Source organism: Salvia hispanica, chromosome 1 (assembly GCF_023119035.1).
Source record: "Salvia hispanica cultivar TCC Black 2014 chromosome 1, UniMelb_Shisp_WGS_1.0, whole genome shotgun sequence".
Taxonomy (NCBI): domain Eukaryota; kingdom Viridiplantae; phylum Streptophyta; class Magnoliopsida; order Lamiales; family Lamiaceae; genus Salvia; species Salvia hispanica.
The window spans coordinates 8,492,516-8,498,478 of record NC_062965.1 but is presented as its reverse complement, the minus strand read 5'-3'; the positions used below and the strand labels follow the sequence as shown (position 1 = coordinate 8,498,478).

Below are 5,963 nucleotides of genomic sequence, written 5' to 3'. Positions count from 1 at the left end.
GAGATTCTTGCCGTTTTGGTGATTGTGGCTGATCTTCTTGGCTGATTTCTCGGCCTTGATCGACGGGGAGATGAGAGTTTGTCTCATCTTCTACTTTTGGGCTTGTGTAGGAGCTCGTTCCCCAATGCCCCTTTGTCTCGACTCCCTTTTGATGTTAGAAGAGATGGTGACCAAGATTTTCTTACCTCATGCTCTACTTTGTAGCTTACTTAGCTATATTACCCACTAAATGCTCCATCTCTTTATTTAGCTTGTGCTTCCCTCTCTCTTTACTTGTGTGTCACTTTCTAACCCCAATTTGGTGTAAACTTTGTAGGTACATGAAGGCATTCTTGGAGCTTGTGGAGGGAAGCAAAAAAAATCGAGATTAAGAAAGAGAGGGAAAGAAAGGAGATGCTCCTCTTGAGCTCATTTGGTTCTATTCCCAATTTAGTTTGCTTCCAAACTCGAGAATTTAAAGAAGTAGGATAGATAGTGTAGAATAGGTGCATGTTGATTTTATCACACTTGCAGGCATGTACTATTTCCGTCATCCATGTATTTCTATTTTTTTCACGGTGTATCCACATTTCTCTAATAAAAGTATTTTCTCCACTTTTATTCTTGAAATTTCCTTGCACTTTATTTCCAATCGTCTCTTTGTCCAAATTTTTTTTTTATACTCCAAGATCTTTACACGAAAACTCGGGGTGTTACATTCTACCCACCTTAACAAAAATTTCGTCCCGAAATTTGGTTACGTCCTTTAAAACTGTTCGTTATTTCTCTTTATCTTATTCCAATTCTCGTGTAGCCTTCTCATGTCCGTGGTGTTTCCCCAACCACTTTTGATGAGAACCGACCAATCACTTAACTATTGCGCCCTTCGGCCAAATTTCTCTTCTTATATCCAATCAAATTTCTCGATCTTCTCCTTTTGAATCTTTTCTTATATCTACTCCTTCTGATATTCTCATTTTTATCGCTCAGGAAAGCGATAGTGATCTTGGAAGTTATTCCATTAAGTTCGAGGTCGAACCATGTTCTAGAAGGCATGCATCCTAAGGCACTCTATGTTCTATGAGAAACGTCTATGTTCTCTACTCTAAAGGCCTCACAGTTTGAAAACTCGATACATAAAAGATATCATGTTCTTTTCAAACTCTCTGACTGAAAGTAAACATCACTGTAGAAAAACTTTCTAACTTTCACTTTGAAAATCAAAACTGTTTTTCTCACTTCAAAACTCACTCTTTTTGCCAAACACAACAAAGTACTTTTCTTGCTTTTAAACTGAAACTGTCATACGTAACACCTTTCCTTAAAACTGAAAACTATCCCGCAACGGGAATACGCTCCTGAAAAGCTTAAAACTGTAAAACTGTTCCACAAGGGAGTTTACTTCCTTTACTGCATAAGACACTTCGATCTCCTTTTTTTTTTTGAAAAGGTAAAAGTACCTCCTTTCCTAGTTGAGCATGACGAGTCGGGGTGTTGAGCCTTCGACGTTTAACCTGTTAGTCTAGAGATACTATTCTACACTAAGACTGAAAGAAGACTCTTGGGTCCAGAGCAGAAAGAAAATTGCTCTGATACCACTCTGTCACGACCGCACTTTCTAAGGATAGAAAGCCCGGTTGATCGTGACTAGGGAAGGATGAAAGAAGCGGGGAAGAAAGGGGAAAACTGTGGCACAACTGAACTTGAACTGAAATAACTTGGAACATATATAAAAATCAGAGTGCATGGTACAAGAGAATGAAATCTCGACTTTAACAGCGGAAGAGTCAAGAGCAGATGACATCGTGTATGGAAACACGACGCATCCAAGTACTATTCTATCGAATGATCTTCATCGTCTATGCTCAACACGCCCGCCGTCATCACTGCTCAACCTGCACATTTTTTAAAAAAAACATATGCAGGGCTGAGTACTTGGTGTACTCAGTGGACACGTGCCGAAATATATTTTACTAAAAACTGATTTTGTCAAGTCACTCTTAAGTAAACTCGGGATTTTAAGTAAAAGATCCGAGAACACTAAATCATTTTCCTTGTCTTTATCAAAAGCGATCTGCTGTTCTATTTTCCTGGAACTTATGCCATATCTGAGCTAACTTATGGTGAAACGAATTCACAACTCCTGGTGAAATAAATTCACAAACTCCTGGTGAAACGAATTCACAACTCCTGGTGAAATGAATTCACAACTCCTGGTGAAATAAATTCACAAACTCCTGGTGAAACGAATTCACAACTCCTGGTGAAACTAATTCACAAACTCTTGGTGAAACGAATTCACAACTCCTGGTGAAATAAATTCACAAACTCCTGGTGAAACGAATTCACAACTCCTGGTGAAATAAATTCACAAACTCCTGGTGAAACGAATTCACAACTCCTGGTGAAATAAATTCACAAACTCCTGGTCTAGTAGGGACATCGCCCTTGCTAGACAACCAGATAGGCAAAGTTCAAAACAAAACATGGCTTGACATAACTTTCAAAAACTTCCTTTCCTCATAAACATTTTCGACTAAACTCATTTCTATCGGTCAAAGCCGAACAAAATATCAACGAAGGCTGACAGTTCACAAGTACCCGTAAAGCAACACATAATGTCACATAACTAAATAACATCACTTTCACTTGATGTAAATAGCACTCATCATAAAATATTGTTCATGAAACTGTAAACGTAAACTGTACTTTTCATATCGCCTTGGCACTCTTCATAGAAACCATACTTTAAACATAAAGGCAACAATCGTATCTTAAATAGAAAGCCCACGTAAAATACTTCTCGTAAAAACTGTAACTTTAACAGAAAGCCCACGTAAAATACTTCTCGTAAAAACTGTAACTTTAACAGAAAGCCCACCTCATTCGCTTAAAACTCCTTAAATTGGTTTTTCCTCACTCCGCCTTTACTCGCAGAGATAGCCTTTTGAAAGCAAACAACGTACTAATAAGACTCAAGAAGTTCTCATACTTATAGGAATGCATGCCCCTAATTAATTCTCTTATCCTTCGTTCACTTCTAGGAAATTTTTAGAAACTCGCATATTAATTATATCGGGAAATTTAATTAATAGCACTTCTTTATTAAACTTAATTATTTTCGTGGCTCGAGAACGTCATCTCTCTTTCCTCCTATTTCCTTAGTGGCCGCCCAAGGCGTCGCGGGGCGACGCCGGTCGGCTTTCGCGTCTCACACTTTACTACTTTTCTTCTTCGGAAATCTAAATAAATTATTCGGGAATTAATTAATTGAGCTCCAACTCAATCCTTAAATTAATCCCATCCAACAAATAGCTTCTCAAGTCCAATAAATAGGAATTCTCGGCCCACTTTCTAAAAATTAGACTTCCTTATTTCTCCAATTATTCTTTGTTCTATCTCCTAAATAAAGAATGGCACTTGGCCCAATAGTCCATCACAAAATATACACTCAAATAAATTCCTATGGGGCCTAGCCCAAATGATTTAAATTTCACCCAGCCACTTAATTTGCCTTAGGCCCAAAGCAGGGACCCATTTACTCATCTCCTCCATCGTGACTTCTCCCTTCTCACATTCCTATCTCCCAAATTTCCAGACTAGGGATTCTCGAATGAGACGAGAACAGCGGCGGTTCTCCCTCCTCCCTCGCGACCTCTCCGGCGGAATCGTCGTCTCTCCGGCGAATCACCGCCTCTCTGCGTTGCCGGAACTACACCGGCTCCGCCTCCTCTCTCGAATTCGCACCTCGTCTCCTTTCCACTCGGCGGGATCGCGCCTCACCTGCGTCGCCGGCAAACTCGCCTCGGCCCCCCTCGGCCGAGCGTTCTTCGCCCAGCGCCGGCGGCTCCCTCTGGCTCCGTCTAGCTCTCTATTCCTCTCTCGGCTGAATTCGCCGATGGCAGCCCGTCGGCTCCAAGCTCACTCCCTCCGTCGGGCTCTCTCTCTCCGCCGAGTTCTCTCCGGAAGGCAGCGACGCCATCGCCCCTCTCTCCATCTTCACTTGGCGGCGCCGACACCAGCCGTCGCCTTACTCTGCTGCCCCGGCAGCGTCTCCGCTCAGCCGGGCCTCTCGGAGCTCGTCGCTGCCCGTCCGTCGCCGGGCAGCTCCGCCCAACTAAAGCTAAGTCCCCCCCCACCCCTTACTCCTTTTTCGAGTTATGGCAGTAGCTTATTTTTGGAAAAGAAATTCTCCATTGGAGTCTTGTGTGGCTTATGGTGATATATTGCTCAAATTGAAAACTTGCTAAGTTCTTGCTTATGATACTATGCCACTGAATTCATATGGAGGGGGGGGTATCATGCGGCTATCTCTAATTTGTATAGCTCTAAGCTCTTGAGCTTCAACTTAGTGTTACATGATTGTTATTGTTTTCATCCTTGCTGTGAGGGTCCTATGAAAATTCTAAGTTCTTGTTTCTATGATTCTAAGTTATTGGCTATCTATTGGTTGATCTACATGATGCGATGGAGATGGGTGTTGAGGTTGTTGGGATTACCTTAACGTAGTCGAATCCTCCTCGGTGGTGGATGTCCTTGCCGTCACCACTCGCTGCCCTCTCCCTCCTCCCTCGCTGCTCTTCTTATGGTGTTGTGTGGAATTTGTGGTGATGAAATGTGGTGGTGGAGGAGGTGAGGAGAGGCTGCTTATATGGTGCTAATCTATTGAAAGCTAGGTTTGAGACTTGGAGCCAAAGGCTCCTATTTTGGGCTTGTTAGCTCTCTCACTTTCGAGCTTAATGATTGTGAGATTCTTGCCGTTTTGGTGATTGTGGCTGATCTTCTTGGCTGATTTCTCGGCCTTGATCGACGGGGAGATGAGAGTTTGTCTCATCTTCTACTTTTGGGCTTGTGTAGGAGCTCGTTCCCCAATGCCCCTTTGTCTCGACTCCCTTTTGATGTTAGAAGAGATGGTGACCAAGATTTTCTTACCTCATGCTCTACTTTGTAGCTTACTTAGCTATATTACCCACTAAATGCTCCATCTCTTTATTTAGCTTGTGCTTCCCTCTCTCTTTACTTGTGTGTCACTTTCTAACCCCAATTTGGTGTAAACTTTGTAGGTACATGAAGGCATTCTTGGAGCTTGTGGAGGGAAGCAAAAAAAATCGAGATTAAGAAAGAGAGGGAAAGAAAGGAGATGCTCCTCTTGAGCTCATTTGGTTCTATTCCCAATTTAGTTTGCTTCCAAACTCGAGAATTTAAAGAAGTAGGATAGATAGTGTAGAATAGGTGCATGTTGATTTTATCACACTTGCAGGCATGTACTATTTCCGTCATCCATGTATTTCTATTTTTTTCACGGTGTATCCACATTTCTCTAATAAAAGTATTTTCTCCACTTTTATTCTTGAAATTTCCTTGCACTTTATTTCCAATCGTCTCTTTGTCCAAATTTTTTTTTTATACTCCAAGATCTTTACACGAAAACTCGGGGTGTTACATTCTACCCACCTTAACAAAAATTTCGTCCCGAAATTTGGTTACGTCCTTTAAAACTGTTCGTTATTTCTCTTTATCTTATTCCAATTCTCGTGTAGCCTTCTCATGTCCGTGGTGTTTCCCCAACCACTTTTGATGAGAACCGACCAATCACTTAACTATTGCGCCCTTCGGCCAAATTTCTCTTCTTATATCCAATCAAATTTCTCGATCTTCTCCTTTTGAATCTTTTCTTATATCTACTCCTTCTGATATTCTCATTTTTATCGCTCAGGAAAGCGATAGTGATCTTGGAAGTTATTCCATTAAGTTCGAGGTCGAACCATGTTCTAGAAGGCATGCATCCTAAGGCACTCTATGTTCTATGAGAAACGTCTATGTTCTCTACTCTAAAGGCCTCACAGTTTGAAAACTCGATACATAAAAGATATCATGTTCTTTTCAAACTCTCTGACTGAAAGTAAACATCACTGTAGAAAAACTTTCTAACTTTCACTTTGAAAATCAAAACTGTTTTTCTCACTTCAAAACTCACTCTTTTT

At 41.3% G+C, this 5,963-nt stretch overlaps 2 long non-coding RNA genes across 2 annotated transcripts; both read left to right on the top strand.

Moving 5' to 3' along the window:
* Positions 1-6: 6 nt before the first annotated feature.
* On the top strand, positions 7-594 carry LOC125201032. Its single transcript, XR_007172831.1, has 2 exons — positions 7-166; positions 317-594. It is a non-coding gene; the product is annotated as an uncharacterized LOC125201032 (long non-coding RNA).
* A 3,522-nt stretch (positions 595-4,116) lies between these two features.
* LOC125201971 lies at positions 4,117-5,320 on the top strand. The gene is made up of 2 exons (XR_007173011.1): positions 4,117-4,892; positions 5,043-5,320. It is a non-coding gene; the product is annotated as an uncharacterized LOC125201971 (long non-coding RNA).
* The last annotated feature ends 643 nt before the right edge of the window (positions 5,321-5,963 follow it).